Source organism: Urocitellus parryii, assembly GCF_045843805.1.
Source record: "Urocitellus parryii isolate mUroPar1 chromosome 13 unlocalized genomic scaffold, mUroPar1.hap1 SUPER_13_unloc_9, whole genome shotgun sequence".
NCBI lineage: Eukaryota > Metazoa > Chordata > Mammalia > Rodentia > Sciuridae > Urocitellus > Urocitellus parryii.
Window position 1 is genome coordinate 2,968,225 of NW_027551777.1, and position 26,594 is coordinate 2,994,818.

Genomic DNA, 26,594 nt, shown 5'->3' on the forward strand with positions numbered 1-26,594 from the left:
GAGAACCAGTAAAAAAGTGAACTTGAAAGTGAACTTGTTTTCCTGGGTCTGTATTCTGCTGCATATCCTAAACCAATGTGAAGCAGTCTGTTCCCTGCTGAGAGGGTGTTTCTTCACCTAGGACAATGCCCTACCCAACACTGCTGGTCCAGCAGAGTGTGCAGCTGGGAGCCAACTCCCCATCTGCTGGAAGGCAAATCTCCCTGGTTGGCATAGTCTCTGGCCCCAGCCCTGATGAGTAGCCCACTCAGTCCTGATTCCCTAGGAACCCAGGGTTACTGGAGCCCATTACACTGAATAGTCATGCAGCACAAAACTCAGACTCCCTCAGATGTTTTTTTTTTTTCCTTGTTGGGGCTAGCATGGCCTAAATTGAATGTTGATCCTGCCTTCCTTTCTGTGTTCCCTAGTCTATACATCCACCACTCTCTAGTCCCATAAGGCAACCAATATCACTTTGTCTCTGAGTCACCCCCAGGGGCTGCTCTAGCCTATGGCTCTCCTTCCTGGGGAGCAAGCTTCTCTCAGCTTGTGGCTTCAATTGTCTCAAGCCACTCTGGCTTCCTCCCTGCAGGACGGTCAGATAAGTTAGTAGAAATCTTCCAGCAGACTCCCTTGGGCATGTTTCTTGCCAAGCTCCCTGGAGAGCAGCATCAGGAGCTGGTTCAGTGCTACTTGAGGGACTTCTTGCTTTTCACCATGAGAGTGTCCACCTGGGAGGAGCTGAAGGTAGGTATCCATTCAAGGTCATGTGTGGAAATTCCATGGTCTGGACTGGGGGCAAACATGGGAACTCAGCTTTTGAGAGCTAGTGCTACCATGTAGGTTCATCTGCGCTTGATGAACCCTGTCAAGTGCCAGGCATTCATTAGAACAGAATGAAGCCATGCAGAATGCTAGGCTAAGAATGTCCCCTGAGCTGCTCAGAACACAGGGCCAATCCTCATCACTCCCCAAGGCTTCCAGGAATGCACATTCTAGTAACTTGAGAAGCTTTCCAGATTCCTTGTATCACCCCTCTTGAAATTGTTGAGTTTCTCTTGACAAAATTAAGATAAATATGTAACTGACCTCTTAGGGTAAGAATAATGAGTGAAATTCAGTGGAAAGATTGATAGGTTTTGTTTTTGGTGCTGGGAGAAAACCTAGAGCCTCAGTCCCATTAGGCAAGTGCTGACTGCAGAGCCAGAGCCCAGCCCAAGATGGAAACTCAGCTGCCTGGTAGTCACACGCAGAGCAGAAAAAGAAGGTGGAGAATATAAGAGAATATACTCTAGCCAGCATGACGAAAGGTTAGCGAGGAGTTTGTGGAGAATGAGCAGAATATACTCTTATTTTTAAAATGGGTAGAAGTTACAAGCCAGCTACACAGGGTGTAATTGTGCAAGTTTCTAGAAAGCTTTGCTCACATGCTTAGCCCTACCAGTGACTCAAGAGAACATATAGAGTCTCTAGATACCAGTTGTACCTGCTCATCTGGCAAAACTGAGTTTTCAAAAAGAAGGGAGGGCTTACAGGCTTCCTGGGCAGATGCTGAGCAGTGGTCATGGCAGGGTGATTAGAGAGCCTGCCCCCCCCCCACCACTGCTCATCAGAGGCCAGGCAGGTGCCCACAGCAAGGTTTTCTAGCTTTTTGTCTGATTATGAAGAGTTAGAAACAATTTGAATGTCCAATAAATGAAGAAGGGACAATTTATAGTATGTCCATTTTAAAATGGTTGTTTACAACCATTGAAAAACAATATTTGCACAGATAATGAGTGATAGAGGATTCTCATAATCTTGAGTGGAGAAAATCAGGAACACAGTGATCTTGAATTGAGGATGATTCTGAGGAAAGGCACAGCTAGGAAAATGGCTAGAGGCTCTACTGAAAAGCAATCGGAAGATAGGAAGTCTGGGTTGTAATTCTCTTTTTTTGTCATTTTTGAATAGTTCTGATTTCCCACAGGAAAACATCTCTTTATAATTTAAAAGTTCATACTGAAAACCTTTCAAAACCCCAGTTTCTGCAGATGGCACTGTGGTGCTGTGTCTGTGAGCTTTGAGCAGCCTCAGAGAAACCCGAGGAAGGGCTCTACCTGCCCTGGGTACACCTGGCCTATCAACATTTCAAGACCCCGCTGCACAACTTCTCCAGAATCTTGACCATCCACCCACAGATTCTACAGAGCCTCACTGAAGTTGTACAGAAGCACGACATGGCTGGCAGTGAGATGGTACAGCCGCCCTCGGGAGACGCCTGTCCCCAGGAGCACAAGGAGAGATCCTTTAGGGGCCTGGGAGTCAGCATAGCCCAGAGGTGTTGGGAACAGCTGGGTAGTGCTTCCTCTATCCCAAGACCCAAAGGAGCAGGTTATGAGCCTGGAATGCAAGGACACACTCTGCCAGGACCTCTGGCCGAAGGGGCCCTGTGGGGTCATGTGACCACTTTCCTCTTCCCAGACACTAGATGTGTTGGCTGCAATGGCCTGTGCTGAAATGCTGATAAGGGACATCCTGAAGCCGAATCCCCAGGCCTGGCTGCAACTGGTGAAGAAGCTGTCCATACCGCTGGAGCTCGTCTGCTCAGATGGGTACTTGTGAGGCAGTGGGAGCACAGCCAGAGCTGTCACTGTGGAGGTCAGGTGAGACCCAGAGCCCGGCTCTCCCTGGCATGCTCGGCCTGTGATCATCAGTGGACTCCAGGTCCTGGCACACCTGGCAGCAGGGTGAGCAGGTGCTCCTTCCATGGGAAGGGCTCTTTGAGCACTTACTCTGCGCTTGATGAACCCTGTCAAGTGCCAGGCATCTCGTTAGATGCTTGAGAAAGAGGATAACCACATGCACGGAGGCCATGGTGCCCCAGAGCCACAGAGAGGCAGGTTATTCAGCTGCACCTGGAGAACCACTGTGGTGGCAGGGAGCCATTAGAATGGACCGGGGCAGGCAGGGCAAGCAGAGGGGCAGGCCTTCAGGGTGGGGAGGGTCCCATCCTGTGCTATGCTGTGAGGGTCAAGAGGAACTCACTGTGTGAAGGATTATGAGAGAGTGAGCACAGTGGCTGAGCATGCTGAGATAGCAAATTGAGACCCAAAGTCCTGCCTGCATGGAGAGCTGGGGGAGTGCTGAGGGCAGGGCTGGTGGATAATCCCTCCTGTCAGCTCACCTTCCCATGCTGCCTTACACCTGCCTTCTCATCCCTCATCCTGTCTCAGAGTTCTCTGTTGGAGCTGAGTGTGTAATACCCTCTTTTGACAGAACCCAGTGGAGTCGTGTTTTCTCTATTGCACTCTTTGTGGAACACGTGCTCCTGGGGACTGAGAGCCAGATTCTTGAGCTGGGCCAGCTGGTGACTAAGTACGTCTTCTCACTAGACAAGGTGAGCACAGGCAAGTCTCTTGGTGGGATGCAGAGACATGTGTTGTTATGAGTTTGCCCTGCCTGATTGCTATATCGTGGCACGTCACTTAGGGATAATAATGACTATGTAGAACAGGACTTTTGCAGGAAACTTGTTTGTGGATGCTTTGCAAGAGCTGAAGAGTTAGGCTCCACCCACCTCCAAGCTGACCTAGAGCAGGCCAGCATCCTAACCCTCAGGGACAAAGTCACCACCACCCTGAGCAGGGTGAAAGTGATGCAGGAGAATGCCACTGGAGTGGGGGACTTCAAAATACATGCAATTCATTGGACCATGGAAATAGAAAACCACTGAGCCTCTGCTCCCAACACCAGATAAAGCCAATGATAGCACAACCAGTGCCCCTCAGAGAAAGCCACCATCTCTGTGGCCAAGCTGTCTGGCAACAATGGTCACTCAGCACAACCAGATTCCCACCTCTTTCACCCCATGACCTGGGCTAGGGTAACTGTTGTGTGATCTCATCCTGTGATTGGAATGCCATTGACCTCCAGAGTGCCCACTGTCAGGGTGTCTGAGAAAGGCCATTGTAGACAGGTATGCAGCCTTTGAAATGCAGGCAGGCACATAGGAAATAGATTGGCATACCCAGACTTGTCCAGAATGTCAGAGGCCTTGTGACGGTTGTGATTGCTGTGAACTTTGTTGTTCACCAACTTATTTGAGGCCTGCTTTTACTTCTTTTGGATGTATAACTAGAAGGGGACTCACAGTATCAATTTATTAAATTTCTCTGTCTCTTTCTCTCTCTTTTTTTTTTTTTTTTTTTTGTGCCGGTGATGGAATGCAGGGGTGCTCTACCACTGAGCTACATCTCAGTCTCTTTTTAAAATTTGAGTCAGGATTTGGCTAGGTTGCTGAGACTTGCCTTGAACATGTGATCCTCCTGCATCAGGCTTCTTGATCGCTGAGTATGTGCTACCTTGCCTGGTTCGGAGTTTTTTGTTTTGTTTTGTTTTAAAAATGAAGAATTTTAATAGAATTTAATAATGAAGAAGTTTGTTTTTAATAATGAAGAATAATGTTTTAATAATGAAGAGCTTTTTTAGAATACTTTTATTTATTCCTTTACTTTATTGTGGTGCTGAGGATAGAACCCAGAGCCTCAAACATGCTAGGCAAGTGCTCTACCACTGAACTACTACCCCAGTCCTCAGAGGGTTTAGATATTCATTGCCATAATAGCTAGTGATGCTGAGCTCCTTTTCTTGTGCTTCTCAGGTATTTATGTATCTTTGGAGAAATGTCTAAGTGCTTTATCCATTGCTGAGTTGGTTTGTTAATTAACAAATCAAATTTATCAGGATAATAAACACATCATTTCCAAGTTTGATCAATCCTGGGAATTCAAGGATGGCTAAAAAATATCTATGAATGTCATCAGTTACATAAGCTAAAAAATAAACTCTAAATAATAATTTCAAAAGGCAAAGAGAACATTTGACAAAATGTATGATTTAGAAAAAAATATACCCTCGGCAAAGTAGCAATAGGGAACTATTCTTATTTGTATAATGCTCTTATAGAACATCAGTACTAACATTGATACCACAGGTTACCAGTGACAAGTCTTGCTTCCTTACATGGTGAAGTTTGAACATTAGAGAAACATGCAGAGGCAAGCATGTAAAGCATATTTAAAAATGGGTAACATAGACTTCTCCCAGAAGGGAGAAGGGGGCCATAGTCAGTATCCTGGTATCCCAAGAAGTGAGGGTGTTCTGCCTTTTTATATGTTCTAGGCTTCCTTTGTTCTCCTGTTCTCTTCTCTTTTATCTCTCTCCTTCCTGTGTAAGTGACTAGGCCCAGAAGATGCTTGGTGGGATGGCCAAAAGGTGAAAAACAGATGGGCTGGAGGGGTCAAAGTGGAGTGAACTGGGCAGAAAGGGGGCTTAATTAAAACTCCCTATAGGGAGGGACAATCCCTGGGACAGGTTACCTTAGCAACATGTTGGAGCAGGGTCAGGTTATCTTGATGAGGATGGAGAAGTGTTCTGAAGGAATTAACATTTCAATCCTTCCATTCTCTGAATTGACCCATCAGCCTGTCTAATTCTGGCTTCAATATCATGCCTGACCACAAACTCTCAGAAACAGCCATTAAATCATTAAATTCACTATCCTGCATTGCTGAAGATGTGCATTTATAAATGAGTGTCCTGGAGACACTTTGATTTATTTTGTGGTCCTCAGGTGGAACTCTGGGCCTCATTCATGCCAGGAAAGGGCTGCACTACCCAGCTGCTTCCCAGCCCAACTTCTTGTTTTTACTGAAGTAGACATACGCTAGACTGTTAGTACAGCACTCTTTAGAATCGTGAAAACCCAAATACACACTAAATATCCATTACTGGAAACAGGTATCTGAAATATTCATGGGAGCTGCCATACAGTGGTTAATGCCAGTGATCTGCAGCTGATCTCCCAACCAGGAACTCACAGAATTGGGCCTGCAGTGGGGCCTCCCAGGCCACAGGGTTTAAAGGGCAGAATGGCACAGGACAATGGCAAGATGTTTACACAGGCACACAAGACCTCAGAGAAGCTTAGGAATGTGGTTACCTGGGAGCGGAGGGGGGACACTTAATTATAAAGGGCTGCCTGTGCTGCCACAACTGGATCTATGTGTTGTTCCTTTAAAATATGATATAACCAGGGGTGGCAGTGCATACCTGTAGCCCAGCTCCTCAGGTGGCTGAGGCAGGAAGATGGCTTGAGTCCAGGAGTTTGAGAGCAGCTTGGACAACACAGCAAGATCCCATCTCTAAATAAGTAAATAAATAAAACAAGATCTAAAGCCAATATTACAAAAATGCTGAGGTCTCTCAGAGCTTAATGGTGTGTAGCAATGGTCATTACATTATTATCATTTAAAGATTGAAATTCATCAAGAGAAGGGAAGGGGCAGACCTGAAAAGAAAAGAAAGGAAGAGGGAAAATTTAGACACTGGGAATTTGGTTCTTCTCTTTTAAAAGCAGCAGAGCCACAAAGAGATAAAAGGATGGGAAACTGCTAAGAATCCCTGAGGCCTTGGGCTGCCCCTCCTCAATGGGTGCCACCCCTCACCAGGCCTTTCTCCTCCAGTGTCTTCAAGAGAACTCTGACCTCAAGACCCACAGGCCCTTTGTGGCTGTGATGACCATTCTCTGTGAGTGCAAGGAGCAAGCCAGCAAGAGCCTAGCCAGGTGAGAGAGGGTCTGGGCTCCAGGCGGGAGGGATTGCTGCCCCTGGGGTGCTGGTGTCTGCCTTGGAGATTGAAATTTAAAGATTGGATTTCAGGTTTGGAGTTCAGCCATGCCTCATTTGCCTGGGAGATGCTCAAGATCCTGTGTGTCTGCCCTGTGACCATGTGTACTGCTTGCCTTGCATCAAGATCTGGCTGATCTCCAGGCAAATGACCTGCCCCTACTGTTTAACTGTCCTGCCAAAAGCATAGGTAAAACACTTTTCTCTTTAAAAGTCTTCCTCTTTTTTCTGGCCTTTTTTCTCAAATATAATATTCAGAAATTCAATTTCTATTAACCTCCATCTGATAAAAGCCTGGCTTCAGAGAACTCTCTGAAGTGAGACTCCCTTTTGGGTATCTCAGAATTCCTCTCCCCAAGACACACATGGCCCGCAACATTTTGAGACAGCAAAATTCAGAAACTAATAAATGAAGCCCTTGAAAGAGACCCAAGAAACTTAGATACAGCTTTTCTATCCTCCTTTTCATCTGAGTGGTGTGTACAGGAGTGGACTCCAGACCTTGTGCAGGCTAGGCAAGCAAGCCCTCTACTATCAAGCCACACACCTGCTCTTGCCCAGCCTTTGGGAGGTGCGGGAAGAGAGCTATGGTGCTGTGGGCTTCAGACCGTGGTCATGCTCCATCCCTGGTGGCTTTGCCCTCTCTTTCCTCCCAGTAAAGTGTTCTGTGACAGGCTTTGCCTGGTTCAATGATGGAGGCGTTCCTGAAAGAGATGTGTGTAGAAACTGTCTGCAGTTTTGAAGACAAACTAATTAACAGAAGTAGACACTTGCATCTCTTGATGTAAAATGATTTGCTGTCTGAATCTCAAATCATTCTGCATGCAGGGATTTGGGAACACTCTGAATCCTCTGACTGGGTTTTCACTGTTTCCTCAGGGTGGCCATTGGGAAACACGCCCAGTTCCGGCAGATGTGCAACAGTTTCTTCATGGATCTGGTTTCTACCATGTGCTTCAAAGACAGTACCCCTCCTCAGAAGAGTGTGATTGATGAGCTTCTGTCTCTACTCTTTGTGCAGAAGGAGCTTTTGAGAGATGCTCCCCAACATGAGTTACTTTTTTCCTTCAAACCTTGATTCGGTTCCTCTCTGTTTTGTGCCATGATATGAGCAGTAGCACCTTTTTCTTTCTGGCTAAGGATACCGGGAACACACCAAGTCTCTCTCGCCATTTGATGATGCTGTGGATAAGACTCCTGTCATCCGCTCCGTGGTGCTAAAGCTGCTCCTGAAGTACAGGTGGGAGTGGGTCCCTGAAGGCACACTTGTCTGAGGCCTCAGTTTCTCTGGGCTGAGCTGTGCTTGGTCTTTGTGCTGCCAAATATCCTAGCTCATGATCTGGGAAAGTTTCTTCAGTGCGAGGAAACCTGGTCTCTGTTGCTTATGTTTAGACACTGAACCCTGTGGGCATGTGAGTTGGGCATTGCCAGGGTCTGGTACAAGTAAGAAGACAGAGTTCTGGGAAGGACCCTTGGTGTGATGAAGCATGCAGAACCCATGCATTAGGAATGGTGGTTCTGACCCTAGCTTCATGGCCACCCCAGGGTGTGATTTGCAGGGTGTTAACTCAGACTGTACCTTAGCCTCGGTGTCCTCCAGTTCAAGATTCCACAGGACGCGGACTATGTGTTTTCTCAGTTAGACAGGCGGTCAGTGATGTTCAAGCATGGTGTCCTCTGGCTGATCCTGTGTGTTCATTGAGCTTCAATTCTCAGCGTGCTGGCAGAGACCCTTTGGTGGGGAGGGGTCCCAGACCTCAGAGTTTTTAAAAATAATCCTGAGACAGTAATTTGCCTATTCAACATGTCCATATTTGCAGTAACATTGCCAAGGCTTCTTTGCATGAAGGAAATTGCAACCATAGTCATGGTCATCTTCTCCACTGTGCATATGTAGTTTTTCAAATGCCAGTTTCACATATGAGCCTTACTAAATCTCAACCCCTGAGGTTTCAATTTTTAAAAAATATTTCTTAGTTATAGTTGAATGCATATCTTTATTTTGTTTGTTTATTTTTATGTGGTGCTAAAGATGGAACCCAGTGCCTCAAACCTGAGGAGAAAGTGCTCCACCACTGAGCTAAAACCTCAGCCTGAGGCTGTGATTTTTAATGTTGTGTAGAAGCAGGAAATAGATCCAAAACATTGCATACCAGGGGACAGTGGTTATCTCAAAGAATTCCACTCCTAAATGTCTCCAGATAAGAATTGGCTGCTTTTCTCAGGCCTTGCCAGTTTGCCTGAACCAGTTACCACCAGACCACAGATCTCTGGTGATGTTGATGAATGTAGGTAGGTATCTACAACAGCAGGTTGTAGACTAAAAAGATGCCAACATCTCAAGATATGCTTTACTCAGCTAACCAAAGCTTTTCCAAATGACCAATGCCTGATGTCACAGATTCAAAAAATGATGCAGTGGCTGGATATGCAGCTCAGTGATAGAGCTTTTGACTAGCACACGGTGAGGCCCTTGATTCAATCCATAGCACTGTGAAAAATTCATAACAGAGTAGGATTGTAATATAGTTGGTGGGATTGTAATATAGTTGATGATGAAAATAACTGACATGGTATCAAGTCCCATAACCAGCCTTCAGAAATGATCACTTTTAAAGTGTTGGTACAGTATTGAAAAAGAATAACCCCAAAGATATATAAGGACTATTAAAAAATTCTTCCTTTTCCAACTACATCATGTGTGAGGCCAGGTTTTCTTTATATGCTTCAATATAGCATCAGAAACAGATGTAGGAAGTCAGCTGACTTCTGTTAAACAAGGCTTCCAAGAATTATAGGACTATAAAAAAGCCACACTTCTAAACATCATTAACACATGTGGGTTTATTCTTTTTATCTTAAATGAATTGATAAATATTCTTGAACTTTTTTAGTTTTAATTTCTAATACCATAAACATTGATAGATTTGACCCACATGAACAAAAAGTTTCTTGTAGTTTTCAATAAATTTTAAGCCTGTAAAAGAGCCCCAAACCAAAATGTTTGAGAACAGCTGAACTGCAATATGGAATTTCATATTCCTCCAAGAGTGTGCAAACATTTTTAATAAAAAGCTGTTAAAGCTATATACCTGCATATGTATGTATTATACCTTTATACTCACACAGAGAAAGAGTTGGATAATAGATTGATTAATAGATGCGCTTTTGTGTAGGGTGATCCTGACATCACCAGGAATAATACTTCTCTTTTCACAGCTTCCAAGCAGTGAAAGATTACATCCAAGCCTATTTGTCCCTGTTAGAGAAGAAAGCGCTCATCACTGAAGATAAGACCGAACTCTATATGCTCTTCATCAACTGCCTAGAAGTAAGCCGGCTGCCTCTTTGTTGCTTTTCTTCTGCAAACCATCTGAACCATATGGTTTAGGCAGTGGCAGTGTTTCTGAAAACTGTCAGAATGCAGCTTTATTCAGTACAATTAACAGATGCTTCTTTTCCGTGTGGAAAAATAAAGATGTTTCAAAGACATTGCTCTGCTCTTAGATGTCACACACACAGTCAGAAGCCACTTGGTGATGTTTCCTTCACTGCATGTTTGATGGTGGTCTCGTGAGATCCTTACCTAGCATCTGAAGCTGTCTGATGTTTACACAACATTGAAAGTCCCTAAGGATGCATTCTTGCAGGTGTCCCTGTTGTTAAGCAGTGTGTGACTACATTGTCAGTCACATGCGTGCAGGTGCAAAGCGAAGACACCACAGCCTGGAGGATTACACCTCAGGGTTAGCAATGGTCATCCCCAGCTGGCGAGATCATGAATCTTTTTAATGTCTTCATATTTTTATTTCCAAATTCAAGATTATACACATTTTTTTCTCATATGTTTGCTTTTTCAGTTGTTTTCTATGAATCAAAAAATTTATACTTAGATCTACAATAATGGTCTTTATTTTCCCTTGAATTCTCACTGGAAATTTTAGAAGGTTTGGGGAGTTGCCTCTTACAAAGTATAATATCCTTTTCTTTCTTGTTCTCTGTTCCTTAGGATTCAATTCAGGAGAAGACCAGTGCTTACTGCACAAGGAGTGAACTCGACTGCCTGAGGGAGGAAGGCCATTTCCTACAGACCTGCTCCTCAGAGAGACAAGGCCAAGGACCTGCCACTGCTGCATCTGTAGAGTTCCTGCAGGAGGTGGCCAGGACTCGCCTGTGTCTTGACAGAGCTTCTGACTTCCTCCTGGAGTTTCAGGAGGGATCAGGCAGGTCTTCTCTACCTTGGAGAAGTTAGCTACAGGTTCAGAAGGACAGGAACTGTCCTTAGGGTCTTGCTGGCCCTTACCATGGTCCCCTCTTCCGGGTGTTTTTTACTGAGTTCCCCAGAAGCAGGCCCTCAGTCCTCAGTCACTAACCAGCTTTCTCCTTGCACTCTCAGAGCTGGCTGAGGAACAGCAGGGCTACCTGCGGCACGTCCAGCAGTTCTGCACCCAGGCAGGGAACGACTGGCACCACGTGTACCTGGTCCGGAGGCTTGCGAGCCTGCGTGGGATGGAATTTGTGAAAAGCCTCACCAGGGAGGGCCATCAATGCCAGTGGGTGTTTCCCAAGGGAGTCATTGCACAGCAGGTGAGACGCAGGTCCCTGGCAGAGCGGGCAAGCTATGGGCACCACTCCTCACCCTCCCAGCCCTCACGACAGGCAGGACACAGGCAGGCATCTGGTCCTTGGTCTCTGCTTCAGGGTGGGATTAGGCCACTTGCTATAGGGCAAAGGTTGGCATGGACACATGTGTGTGCACACTTGTGTGTGTTTCTGGTTCGTTGTTCACCTGCATTTTATCTAGGCTTCACTACAGGGAAAGTGAATGAGTATTTTTTTTTAAATATTTGCTTCCAGTAAATTAAAAGGTGACCTCTTGCAGGCTGTGTCTTGTGCTCTGTGCCAGGCAGAGGTGGGTAGACTTGAAAGCCAAGTGTAATGAGTTTGGCTTTCAGGCTTCTCTGTTCCCAGTGCTCAAAATTTGAAAATTCTTACTGTCCTAGGGTTAAAAAATATGGCACTGCAGCTCCTGGCATCTTTAATATGACCAACTGGGACTCAGGGATGACATGTTTTTTGTCACCTCGCTTGGGGTGGTGCCATGTGTAGAGAAAGCAAGAAGCTCCAGGGTCAGCCTCCCTCCTCCCTGGGCTCTCCGACCATATGGAAGACATGCTCCTGAAGACTCCCAGGACTGTCATGCCTGGACCCTACAGGGAGTCCCAGCTGAGCTACCTCCAGCCTCCAGTGGTGTCTGCTGTCTTTCTTAGCCCATGGAGATGGGCCTTGCAGAACACCTCAACCCACTCCACCATGACTAACCCTTTTCTTTTGAGCTGCAGAAAGACCACACGGGCCAGATGGACCAATACCTGGTGCATGGGGAGAAGTACAAGGCACTTCGTGACGCAGTGGGCAAAGCCATGCTCGAGTGCAAGGCCTCCGGCCTCGAGGCTGCTCTCATGGTAGGATGGGCTCAAAGATTCTCCCTGATGTAGGTGCCCCTCCTGACCTTGGTTATGTCAAAGGATGCAGATGTGGTGGAGAGGGCCTCTGAACAGCCCCTAGAGTGACACTATATGCCAGGAGGCAGATGCCCATGGTCTCACTGGTAAGTGAAAGATGTCAGGACAATTAGCAAAATTCATAGCTGTATGGATTCACAATCCACATATATGCTTATGTGTCTATTTTGATGTTGATACAGAGATTTAGGATTCTAATCTTTTAAAAACATTTTTAGTTGTATATGGACACAATACCTTTATTTTATTTATTTATTTACTTTTTATGCAGTCCTGAGGATCAAACCCAGTGCCTCACACATGCTAGGCAAGAGCTCTAACACTGAGCTACAACCCCAGCCCCAGGATTCTAATCTTTAAATTGTTCTGGTCTTGCTTCCTTTTTGAGTCCCAGTTTATTTGGGCCTTATGCTGGAAAGAGGAAATAGAAAAACCTCTCAGGAAACATTTCCAAGACCAGTGAAGTAGTTGGAGGAGAACAGGTGCTGACTTCTGTTTCTCCATCATGGCTGCCTGGCCCTTGTGCACTGAGGATAACCTGAGCCTGTCTCATGAACTCATAGCCCCAGTCATGTGCGTGGAGGGCCATGGTGCGTGGCCCAGGGAAGGTTGCTCCAGGTAGCGCTATGTAGCTTCTGAGGGCTCGTTCCACGCCCCACCCGCAGGCCTGCAGGAGCCCCGGAGCTCAACAGGCCCTCTACCTGCTGCTGGTGCTGTTCTGAGAAGTGGCTGCTCTCCACTGCTCCCACAACTTGAACCTCCACCCTAAGCCAGAGGTGAGTGACACGTTGGGGCTTGAGTTCAGTCTCATGATTAGGAGGAGCTTTCTGAGCACAGTAGAAGTCATAAACTTTTATTTCCTATCAGGATAATAGGAATTATGACCTTCCATAATTTCCTATCTAGGATAGAGGGTGTACCCTTGTTATGTGGAAGAATTATTCATTGTTTAACCCAAACTTACAGTCTCAGGAATATTACCTAATGTTTACCAAAACAGAGTGTTGAGATCTGCACTCAGGAATGTGGTTGCTGTGTTTCTATATGAAAATTCTCTTTCCTGATGAATTTCTCCTCCATTAGTGATCATTTAACTATATTTATCTTAATATTTGATGTGCACTCAGTATTGAAATGTGTGACTTTCAAAGAGAAAACCCTAAGTTCACACAGTATTCTTCTTTGACATGAAAAACATCTTTCGTGCCAGCAATGCGAGGCTGTGAGCAGGTTCGTTGAGGACAGCAGGATCCTTTCTCCTCCGGGGGTCAGGCCTTTCACAGCATCCCTCGTGGCCAACACTCTGCCCTTGCTGAGCGCAGGCTCTGGTGCCGACAGCCTTGAAGGAACAGTGACAGAAATGGCTGTTCACACTGCGGCTGTCCTTCTGTGTGGACAGAGCAAAGTCTTGGTGCCCCTGAGGAATTTGACCTTCTCCCCAGCCAGCATGGTGGTAAGCTGCATGCTGATGACTTTGGTTTCACAGTGAAACTTCAGGGTGTTTCATGTTGAGACCTGGCCTGTGGCTGTGGGAACTCTCCGACTTGTCCATCTTCTAGATTCTCTGCCCTGTTGCCCCACTTGATCCTTCAGCACAGTCCTGGTAAAAACATGCCCTATCCTTTGCCGTTTCACACAGAGCTGTTGTTCATCCTCTGTAAACAGCTCTTGAACAGAGAAGAAACTTTCTTACTCTGTGCCTCTTGCTGGGTTGCAGCTACAACCCACAGGCTCACTCAGCAGGGCCACTTCTGCTCTTGGTCTTTCAGAATGCTTTTCTTCCAACAATGCCTGAAGACCTGCTGGCTCAAGCCCAGAAGTGGGAGGGTCTGGAAGGCGTCCACTGGTATAGTGAGTATCGGTGTAAGGGGAAGGGTCTCACTCCTCTCAGTTTGGAAGGTTAGCCTGCAGCCATGCCAGATTGGACTTGGCTTCACAAGAGGTTGGACTTGGCTTCACAAGGTTCTGCTGAAGGCCCATATCCCCTGCCTCCTCCTGGTGGTTCGAGGGCCACAGACTTGGCTGGCTAGATGACCAAATCATTTGCCTGCATAGTCATGGGAAAAGGACTTTTGGAATGCACTGTTGCTCGGCAGAACATGCCATTTGGAATAAGGGGGACCTGGGGACCATGCTGAGGCTCATTGAAAGGCCAGTCACAAATCAGGGGTTTTTGACCCAGAGAGAGCTTCCTGTAGTCTGGACCTGAGAGACAGCCATATATAACCTCTGACTGTATGTGAGTTATGCTGTTGCCTTGAGTAAGTAACCTTCTAAAACTAGTTTTTAAGTTCTAAATCATTCTCTTGCCATAAACGGAAAAATCCAAGAGAATAGAAAAGTATAAATACTATCCCCCCGCCACTAAGTTTCTCCTGGTGTGTGTCTGGAATCTAACCTCTCTCTGAAAGCTAAATGCAGACATTTTTCACTGATGACATTTGTTCACTGAGCTCCAGTTTACTTGACATGTCAAGTAAACTTAGCTGATGGCATGGCTCAAGGCTTCTGGTGAGATCATGAGGACATGGGCAACTTCCCCTTCCCACATAGGTCATTTGGTGGAGTCTCACTAGCTAACATGTGTCTTATTGTTCTTTGAACAGCTTGTCCCTATGGTCATCCGTGTTCTGTAGGAGAGGTGAGCCATGGTGTTTGGGGGAGGCTCAAAATGTGCATTTCCCATCTGGGAGTGGAGGGAGGGCCTAGGGAATGAGGGAGACATAGGGTGTATTCTGAGGGCTACTCAGGGTGTTCCAGCTGAGTGTGTAAATGGCACTGTAAACATGATTCTTTTCTGCAGATCTGTCTGTGCATTGTAGGATATTTAGCAGCATGCTTGGCCTCAGCTCCCTGGGTGCCAGTAGCAGAACCCCCTAGCCCAGTGTGATGCCCGAGAATGTCTGCAGGCACTGCCCAAGACTCCTAGGATGCCATGGTGCTGCTGCCTGGGAGCCTTACCTCCCTCCCTGGCCCTGCAGCAGGGCTCAGCCAAACAGACCTTCAGCTGGTTCACTAGTCAGAGAGGAATGTGGGCTAGATACCAGAGGACAGGAGAGGACAAGAATGACTTATGGGTGATGAGCCCTGGGAGACAAGCACATGCTGCTCATCTGGGACTCCAGGGCATCTCCCGGGCTGCTCATGGCATCTGCACTTGCTGAGCAACATGCTGCTGGACTAGACTTATGTGTGCTGCTCCCTAAAGTGAACAGGATGCTCCTTGATGTGACTTCACCTTCCTGACTCCCACTTGCTTCCTTGTCTGAGGAGTGAAATAAGAAGAGATTCCAGGGCCCCTCTTATCACTGAGTTCTGTGGTCTGTGTGCTGCAGCTGGAGGGGCCTGCTGTGGCTGTGATTCATAGCAGTGGGGTGCCATTTGACTTGGAAACCTGGGCCCATTAGTGGTGGCAAATCTTATGGTTGGGTTTTTTTGTTTTTGTCCAGTGGATGTGAGGAGGACTGCTTAGAAGTTATTAACACCATCATTCCTGGTGTTAGATAACGATGCTCTAGAGGCTGGCATGCTAGACACAGAGATGGAGAAGGCAGTGAATAGGAGAAAGGAAGATGGGGCTATAGACACTAGTCACTCTACTTGGGAGTAAAAAACTTTATTTTTGGAAAATGAAGCCACATTTGCCCATGGACAGTATATGTGGTTAAGTGCCCAACCTCTCCCCAGGGCTCCTTCTCCTCCCTAACACACACATGCACCAGATGCAGTCTGTGGCACACACCACCTCCTATGCAGGGTGGCTTCTGCACATGTACCAATGCTGGATGCAGTGCTGACTGTGTGTCCCCTCTATGTCCCAGTGCGGCAGGCCGATGGAGCAGAGCTTCTGTGTTGACTGTGGTGCTAAAATAGGAGGTATCAACCACAGACCTCATGCCGGCTTCCAAAGTATCAGGTATGTGGACTCAGCTTCCGTCCCTTGGAACCTGAGGCTCTGGGCTGTCCATTCCAGCAGATGAATCATATGAACTATAGGATCACTAACACCACTGTTCTACATCTGGACTGTGTCATGTTGGGGATCCATATCAAGCATACCTGTAGTCATGTAGTGCTGAAGTTTTTTTGTTTTTTTTGCTTTGTTTTATTTTTGTGGTACTGGGGATGGAACCCAGGGCCTCACACATCCTAGGCAAGAGCTCTGCCATTGAGTTGCACCCCTTCCCTGTTTTGTTTTTTTAATTTGAGAAAAGTGAAAGACAGATATAATCAGTGTTTTTTAAAAACTTTTTTAGTTGTAGATGGATAGCGTGTCTTTATTTTATTTTTTCTTTTTTTCACATATAGAGCGCAATTTTTCATATCTCTGGCTGTACACAAAGTAGAGCCTCATCATTCATGTCTTCATACATGCACTATTTTATTTATTTTTATGCGATACTAAGGATTGAACCTAGTGCCTTACATGTGCTAGGCAAGCACTCGGCCACGGAGCTCCAGCTCAAGCCCTGTAATCAGTCATATTAACTACAGCCATTCCTCCATATCTTTGGAGACTTGTTTCCAGGACACTTTCCTCCATAGAATCTCAAGTCCAGATGTTCAGTTCCTTTATATGTCATGGCACAGTATTTGCTTGTGGCCCACAAATATCCTCCTGTAAACTATTTTTTTTTAATGGTACTGGGGATTGAGCCGAAGGTTCTTAAGCACTGAGCCACAACACCAGCCCTTTTTATATTTTATTTAAAGACAGGGTCTTGCTAAGTTGCATAGAGTCTCACTAAGATGCTGAGGCTGGGTTTGAACTTGTGAACCTCCTACCTCAGCCTCCCAAGGCACTGGAATTACAGGTGTGCACCATTGTACTTGGCCTCTCATAGACTTTTTTTTTTAAAGAGAGAGAGAGAGAGAGAGAGAGAGAGAGAGAGATAGAATGTTTTAATATTTATTTTTTAGTTTTCTGTGGACACAACATCTTTATTTGTGTGTGGTGCTGAGTATTGAACCCAGCGCCGCGCATGACAGGCGAGCACACTACTGCTTGAGCCACATCCCCAGTTCTCCCATAGACTTTTAAAAAATCATCTCTAGGTTTCTTATTATACTTTATGCAAATTGAATGCTATGTAAATATTCATTTATCATATTTTTAGGAAATAATGACAAGAAAAAAAAGCTACTCTTCAGTACACAGTTCTTTCTGAATATTTTTGATTCATAGTTGGTTGAATTCACAGGCGCAGAACTGCAGATACATAAGGCTAACTGTACCAGATTCAGAAACTAGATAAAAATCTGACCTTCAGCCAGGAATATTGGTGCACACCTGTAATCCCAGCTACTCAGGAGGCTGAGACAGGAGGATTGAAAGTTTGAAGCTAGCTCAGAAAACCTTGTGAGACCCTGTCTTAAAATAAAAATAGAAAGGACTTGGGGTGTATTTCAAAAGTAGGGTACTTTCTTAGCACATGTGTAGCCCCCACTCAATTCCCAGAACAAAAACAACAAATAAAAATAAAAATGTGATCTCATAGTCCCATGCTTGATCCTGAGATGAGTGTGGCTGTCAGAGCTCCCTTAAGATGACATGCAGGGCCTTCTACCTCACCATTTATCTGGCTTTTCTGTTACAAAGCTTAAAATAGTCTAGACTCTTATCTTCTTAAATTATCAATGTCCTTGAATCTTGAAAACTTTTTCCAGTCTATATATCCCAGTTTTTGATTTGGGAAAATTGAGAATTACGTAGACAATCCCCACATGGATGCAAAAATGCCCCAAACTTGCTGTCATGAGGAAGGTGTTGCTCTCCATCCTGACACCCTGCACTAATGGCCACATCGTGCAGCCATTTAACATTGGGAAAGTTGCAGAGTTTGGCCATCCAGCTGGGTGGGTGTAAAGAGAGAAGGATGTGGAGGCAGGTGGTCTAGGCTTGGAATAATTGGTCCTTTTAGTGTTTTCTTCAAAGCTTGAAACCTAGCTGGGTGTGGTGATGCACACCTATCATCCCAGTAACTCGGGAGGCTGAGACAGGAGGATTGTGAGTTCAAAGCCAGCCTCAGCAAAAGCAAGGCACTGAGAAACCCTGTCTGTCTAAATAGAATACCAAATAGGGCTGGGAATGTGGCTTAATGGTCTAGTGCCCCCAAAAGAGTGGGGGCTGGGAATGTGGCTCAATGGTTGAGCCCCTGGGTTCAATCCCCGTTACCATTACCAAAACAAAAAAAAACAAGAAAAAAAAAAAAAACTGGGAACCTAGTCATTAAGATGTGAGGCCCCTGGAGCTGAGGAGAAACAGACATCTCTAGTCTTCATCCTGTTTCCTCTCATCCTTTCCAGAGACAGCACAGACAGAACCAAGACTGGCCATGTACTGGGCCACCCACAACCCAGAGATGTCGTAGTAGTGTCTGACCGAGAGCTGTCCCCAGTCATCTTCATTCTCATGCGCCTACTCACTCATCTGGCTATGCTTTTGGGAGCCACTCAAAATCCCGAGGTATAAGATGCTACTGCTAGACTCTCTTATGTTGCTATAGGAAGAACCTGCTGTGTTTGCATCCAGTCCTTTTGTCTACAAAGTCCTAGCCACCTAGGGATTTTATCTAGTCCACAGGGTAATGCAAAAGTTATAGATCCTACTTTTCCCTCTGTGGCGTATGATGTAATGGGGGAACTACTCCTCAGATTATGGAAAATCCTCTTCATTTTTTTTAATTTTTAAAATCTGTTTTAACTGACACAAAACAATTACATGTTTGTTACAGTGTGACATCTTAGCATGTGTATACAAGGTGCAACAATCAGATCATAAAGTCTACTCAGAGTATACAGCTCTGTCCATGCCCACACCTGGGCATGGGGAGGTGGTGGGACCCTGTCACCTACACCCTTGTGGTGGCTGCAGGAGGTGCAGGGAAGCATTCCCTGCTGCTCCGGGATGACATCAGAGCCAGCAATCTCTGGCTCTACTCACCTCCCTCCCTTCCTCTGCTGCCTGCATCATGCTGAGAGCACCCTGACCTCACCTAGAAACCACCTTCTCCCCAGTGCTGGTGCTTAACTCCCTTGGCTTCTCTCTGTGTCCTCTACACACTGATCTCACTACACGTCTTGTCTCGTTGCCCTCACAGGCTGTGATAAACATCATCAAGCCTCCAGTGAATGACCCTAAAGTATTCCTGCAGCAGCACATCCGGAGAGACTTGGAGCAGTTGACAAAGACACTGGGGAAGAGTGCTGAGGAGACCACCCATGTGGTCCACCTCATGCTGCGCTGCCTTCTCAAAGAGCAGCACCCACTCCCTGACTGGAGTAAGCAAGGGATGTGGGCTGGGCATAACTGCCAAGAGGCCAGGCTCCCTCAGCTCCTGGTGAATGGCATGACAGGAGTGGGAGCAAGCGCTCTGCTCTCCTTGCGGGGGCTGGAGGGGCTGCTGCGCTCCTCCACACACCACCTGCCTGGCTGGGGCTTGCATCACTGATACCTGGTGCTTGTGCATGCACCATTAACCTGTGCCCTGGGAGCACATGGCACCCCAGCAGGTGACATGTCCCACTTCTGCTTTCCAGAGATGTCACACTTATACCCTGACCTAATATGTACATGTACACAATTTGTTACATAAACAAAGGAAGCTACAAAACACTGTCTGCTGAGCTAACTCTTGTACTCTAAACGATTAAATCCAGGCCAAAAGCAAAGGTCTGTGAGGGGACTCTGTAAGTGGTTATCTGAGTGGCATTAGGAGGGATTTCAGTTTCCTTCTTGCTTACTTGCAAAAATCTTTTAAAACCATCATTGTACCATTGTAGAACAATGTTATTTAAAAGCATACAGATAATAACAGTAGCAATAAAATGTCTGTTACCACCACCGGAGAATCTATTCCACTTCAGGAATGTCTTCATCAGAAACCAGCATTAGCATGTCCTTCCCATCTTAGCAACACTGATTTTGCGGAGTACCTCTTGTTCTGGTGTGGCTTCCACAGCACATTGACTCGGGAGCCCTAACCTGCTGCCAGCTCCCCAGGACCACCTTTGCCTACAGGCCTGGGGGCAGCAGTGAGGTGGCTCTGGGTAGCTGGCAGCATTGCTGTGCCCCTAGGCTTTTGAGTTCACGTCTTGTCCTTAGCCATTTGTTTAAAATACTTTCAAGGCCACAGCTGTGGGCTGGAGGGTTGTCAGAGACTAAAGTGTCTTCACAAGGCCTGGAGGCTGGTGTTGGCAGTACCTGGTGAACTTAGGAAGTTATCACCCCAATAGGAGGACTATCTCTATTAACATTATTTAGTGTTTACTGTATAGAGAGCACTGCTTTTTGTTTGTTGAGTAACAGACACATTTTGATTTTCTTTGTAGGACATTTAAATTTTGATGCAAAATTGTCAAAAAAAGGACATAGAAACAATTGGGAAAAACATGTCAAAGCCCTTCTTCTACCTGAACTGGAGGTAAGTGGTGAGTGGTGACCACTCTTTATCCCTCTGTCCAGGAGGGGGTCCCATTCATCTGTGAGCACTGTTGGCCCACTGTCCTCAGGAGGGCTGTCAGAGGCCTTACCTGGAGAAACCCCTCCTTCTGCTATCCCCCTCCTGCACTAGTCTTAAGTAAGGCCAAGGATTATCAGGAATTCCCAGAGGGCAGATGGCAGCCTGCTCCACTGCTTTTTATAGCAAGATGTGAAAGTAAGAGGCAGAGACCCTCCAGGAATGCATCGACAATCTCTCTGGATTCATGACTGCTCTGCTGAGAACATCACAGAGCTGACTATCCACAGCAGTACAGGGAAGTCAGGAAGCAAAAGGGCAGTGAAATAAAGGCCCCGAGTCTCACTCTGTTTGTGGAAGCAAAAACCCTATGAACAAGGAACCCCCTAATCAGTGAAAGATGGCAAAAGCAAGCATCTGGGTTGTGCAGGCAGATTCCTAAGGAGCTACTGTGGGTCCAAGAGCTGCCTGGTTGTCTGTGACAATGTCTCACTTGAAGAATGCTGTGTCATTTCTTTATCCAGCATCTAGATAAGACCCTGCTGACTGTGAGCACATTCATCAGCCAGGATGAGCGCATCAGCTTTAGCCCTGTGGCCAAAATCATATATGGTGACCCTGCAAGCTTCTTGCCCCAGCTTCACCAGAGAAATGTGGCTCATTGCTCAAAGATTTGGAGCTGCAGGAAGAAGATCACAGTCGAGTACCTCCAGCACGTTGTGGAGCAGAAGAACGGCAAGGAGGTGGTGCCCGTGCTCTGGCAGTTTCTACAGAAGGTGTGTCTGCTTCATGGGCTGCCCCCTTTTCCTGGTAGACTTCCCCTGAGGACTGGGAGGCTCTGTGCCTGGGTTCAAAGTCATCATTCCTAGAGGCAGAATCCTAAGCAACCCCATCAGCACTGTGATTCTGAAAGCAAGGCCTGATCACAGGAATCTTAGGGAAGAGCTCAGAGATCTTAAGACACATCTGCTGAAGTCACAGGAGTAATATGCACCTTACATATGTAATGTGCACCTTACATAGTGCACAGTGAGGTTAGCAGTGATCTCTAAGGAAGGCCAGGAGAGACCAAACGGGTTACTCGACTGTGATACCTTGTGTTCATCCCCAGAAGCTGAGTAGGTGGTCACTAGCAAGTGCCTGCTGAACAGTCAAAAATGTACACCAAGGGGCTGGGGTTGTAGATCAGCCATAGAGCTCTCACCTAGACGTGTGAGGCACTGGGTTCAATCCTCAGCACCACATAAAAATAAATAAATAAAATAAAGGTATTTTGTCCAACTACAATTAAAATTATTAAAAACAAAGAATGCGCACCAAAACCAAACCAGAGCCCTCCCTATACCCTGCAAGTGGGAGGCAGTGTGCTGCATGATGGGGATACAGGGTGTGGAGTCACACCTGCCAGACCCAGAAACCATCCCCAGCTTTCACCCACTTGAGCTCTCATGGGCCACAGTAGAGGTTCACATCACCTCCTTCATGGACCAGTACCACAGCTGGCAGGGAGCAGAATGATTGGGGAACGTCTGGTGCTCACATTAGGAAGGACTTCATGTTAGTGTTGTGATCTCTTATTAAGACATGGTTTTATTTGACTGAGGATGCTGGATCCTGGCCCTTCAGAACAAAACCCAAAATCACATCAGCTACCACTGCAGTAGGCCTTGGTCTTTCCTTTCAACAACCTCACACCCAACGGTGGGCCCAAGAATCAATTTTTTTAAAAATTTTTCTCAAATTACTTATTTTTATTAATTCATTAGCTGTATACATAATGGGAATCGGTGTGAAATTTCCATGTATGCATATAGCATGCATTGATCTTGTCTTTGTGTCTGGCTTGTTTGACTTAACATAATATCATCTAGTTCTATCCATTTTGCTGAAAATGACAGGAGTTCATTTTTCTTATAGCTGAATCATATTCTATTATGAATTTAAACCACATCTTCTTTATGCATTCATCTGCTGATAGCCTTCTAGGCTGATTCTGTGTCTTATTGTGAATGGTGCCACATAAACATGAGCATGCAGTACCTCTTTGATACCTGATTTCCTTTGGAGTGATATAGTTGGATCACATGGTAGAACTTTTTTTAGTTTGATGAACCTCCATACTGTTCTCTATTATGAAGTATTAATTAAAAGTTGTACCAGAAATATATTAGATTTCCTTTTTCTCTTCATCTATGCTAACATTTATTATTTTATTTTTGGGTTCATCTATTTTTGGGTATGGGGGACTAGTGGCAATTGAACCCAGGGCCTTTTCTTGGGCTTTCTAAGCAAGCAATGCTCTACTTCTGAGCTACAGCCCCCATTTCCTGCTTTTTTTTTTTTTAAGACAAGGTATCCCTAAATTGCCTAGTCTAATTTAGAACTTGCTAAGGCTGGCCTTAAACTTGTGATCCTCCTGCCTAAGGCTCCCAAGTAGCTGGGATTTCACACCTATCTTATTATTTTTTTAATAAGAGTCATTCTAACTATGGTAGGATGGCATCTCATTGTAGTTTTGATTTGCATTTCCTTGATGACTATTATATTGAGCATTTTTTCATATATTTGTTAACCACTAATATTTCTTCTTTTGAGAATTGTCTATTCAGATCATTTGCTCATGTTTAAATTGGATTACTTTGATTTTAAAAAAAAATTTGTGTTATATATTCTAGGTATTTGCCTGCTGTCAGGTGAAGAGTTGGTAGCTATTTCTCCCATTCTGTTAGGTTGTCCCTTCACTCTGTTGGTTGTTTCCTTTGCTGTGCAGAAACTTTTTAGTTTGATGTGATCCAATTTGTCATTTTGCTCTTACTTCCTTTAGTTTTGGGGTCCTATCCAGAAACCCATCACCTATGCCAATGTCTTGGAGTGTTTCCTCTGTTTTTCTGCTGATAGCTTCAGAGGTCAAGTCTTACATCTGGGTCTTTGGTCATTTAGAGTTGACTCTTGTGCAAACTGAGAGATGGGGCCCAGCTCAGTCCTTGAGGGAGCTTTTCATTAGAGGAGAGTGGGGACTTGATCCAGTTCATCCTACATCCCTCACCACTTGGTGAAAGGATGGGATGACCCCTTTCCCATTTGCAAGCTTCAGGGTATAATCATGTAAAACAACCCACTGACCAAACTAAACTACACAGAAAGTCCCCAGCCTGCCCTAAAATCTGTACACCCCATGTTGTTTCTCAATTAAATAGAGGAAGTGTTACTGAGCTATCTTCTCTTCTCCAGGAAGCAGAACTGAGACTGGTGAAATTCTTACCTGAGATTTTGGCCCTGCAAAGGGATTTAGTAAAACAATTCCAGAATGTTCCAGAAGATGAATATTCCTGTTCCATCAGGAGTTTTATTAGCAGTCACAGTTCAGGTATGACTGCTGTCTGCTGCAACCAAGATCAGGACCATCCATGTTTGGTGGTTCAAAAGGATCATTCAGGCTGGGACATGAGGGTGGGGCTCAGTTCCTAAGGTAGAGAAAGAGGCAAAGGATGCTAAATCCCAGAGATGGCCATGAGCCACTGCTGTGGCTAGAAAGCCCTCAGCCTCTCCAGCTTCTCATACAGCCTAAAACTTGAAACTCAGACATGCTGCTGAGTGAGGGAAGGTGCAGGGTCAGGTTCTTGGGAGCACGCCTTGTGGTTTGACCCTGGCCAGCGTGGTGGTGGGGATTGTTTCCGTGGGGCTCTTACCAAGTGTTTTGTTCAACAGATGGGCTGAGGCAGCTATTCCACAACAGGATCACCATCTTCCTGTCCACGTGGAATGCCCTGAGGCGATCACTGGAGACCAATGGTAAGTGTCCTCCTCTACGTGGCTCTGCCAGCACCCTGCTGTGTGTGTGGCAACGCATCCTGTTGATGGAGGTGCTGGGATACATGAACCAACCTCCAAAGTAACCCTCAGTCATCTTGAGTCTATAAATATGGGATCAGAAAGGAGTTGGGGGCACTAGAAACTTAACAGCCAAGGCCTAGATCTTTGGCTTCCCTTCTCTTTCTCTGCCTCCAGACAAACGCCTGGAGCAACATCCCTTTGCTTAGTAATGACCCTGTCTTTTAAAGGTGAAATCAAGTTACCTTTTAGGTACTACAAGTTACCTTTTAGGCTACTACAACTCTGAGTTGGATCTGGACACAGATTTTAAGGTCATCCTGCCCCAGCGTCGGGGCCTGGGCCTCTGCTCAACTGCATTAGTTAGCTACTTGATTAATCTACATAATGAAATCATCTACACGATGGAGAAGTTCTCCAAGGAAAACAATAGGTACTTCGTAAACTCACCACCCTGCCACCAAGCTGGGCTGCAGACTCTAGCCAGCAACAGCTCCCGTCCCCCAGATCCTCTCTCAGCCTTCCTCAATAAAGCCCCATATTTGCACATGGTTTTCATTTGCTTACACTATAATGCAGAAGCAGGAGCATATGCCAAAAAGCCCTAGGCCTCACACACCTGCTCTGGACACCAAGACCTGTATCTTGTGTCCCTCAGCTATTCCGTGGATGCCTCAGAGTTCACTGACCTGCATGTTGTCAGTTACGAAGTGGAGCAGGACCTGATGCCTCTGATTCTCTCCAACTGCCAGTATCAAGTGGAGCAAGGTGGGGAGACCTCACAGGAATTTGACCTGGAGAAGATCCAGCGGCAGATCAGCAGCCACTTCCTCCAGGGCAAGCCCCGGCTGACCCTCAAGGTAGGCTGGGCCCTCTGCAAACGATTTGCTATAGTTATGAACTGACCTTGTGAGTTTCAGTGGGAACAGACAAGTGACACCCAGGATGTTGTCTGTGTTATCTCCTCCCCACTAGTGATCTGTGGTCCCTACATTTTCTCTGGGCCGGGAGGTGTCCCCAGCTCTCTTCCACATCACCATCACTGTCTGCACCTGTCCCCCAGGGCAGCCTCAAGTGTCAGTGGACTGGGTTTCCACTACAGTTAATGGCACCACCAAGAAGACCTCACTGCTGCCACCCCTTCAGTTGCATATGCAGTCCATGCCCAGGAACCACCACACAGACCTTCCCCATTCTCTCGTCCTCTAACTGCTATGGCCTTGGCTTCACTTCAGAGCATTCATCTGTCAGTCCAGCTGCCCAGTGCCAGTAGCACCACTTCATCTTAGTTTCCTGCCAGAATGCCCCTATGTGGGGAGCATCAGTGTAGGCACCCCTGGAAAGGGGCAGTCAGGAACCCCCACCCCCAGCCTGTCCACAGCATGTGGACAGTTACATGGCCTCCACCACACTCCCTCATCTGGCACAGAGGCCCTGTCACCTGGCCCTAGCTCAGCCTTCCAGGTGTCTCCAGCCCCTTCCTTCCTTGCTGCATCAAACCCTGTGAACTGCCTCCCGACTCCCTGAACACAGTGGCACTTCTATACTGTCCCTTACCGTGGCTGCACTCATCCTTACAGGTCCAGTCAGGTGTCATTCTCAGATGTATTTATTCCTTCATTATAGTCAGCCTGTCAGTTGTTTGAGGCTAAAGCCATTTTTAATTCATCTTGACAGTGGCTGCCTTGTGCACAGTCTCTGCTCAGTGTTGTTGGATAGATCACAAATATGCACATTCCCATTCCTGTTCCTCCAGTGCTCTTCCTGTCTTGTGGTCGGCAGATACTCTGTTCTACAGGGCAGTATCTGCAAGGTCACTGTAGCCAGGCTAGATTTCTTGTGTTACTTGTGTTACTGTGGAACAGAATCATCAGAACACAACAAAGTTACATGCCTTGCCTAGGAATATACTGTCCGGCTTGGTACTTCCACTGAGTCACTGCTGAAGAATACATCTGTCATCAGATGGAAGCCTCCTCTATTTTAATTTCCAAAAACTTTTTTTTATTTCTCACTTAGGGGATACCCACGCTGGTATACAGACATGACTAGAACTTCGAACATCTCTTTGTGGACATCAAGAACAAAATGGCACAGGTGGTCATGATAAACCCTCTCTTGCAGGGTTG

General features: G+C 46.1%; 1 pseudogene; it reads left to right on the forward strand.

The window, feature by feature from the left end:
• Positions 1-26,594, forward strand: part of LOC144251480 (E3 ubiquitin-protein ligase RNF213-like) — a 70,183-nt pseudogene that overhangs the window by 37,568 nt on the left and 6,021 nt on the right.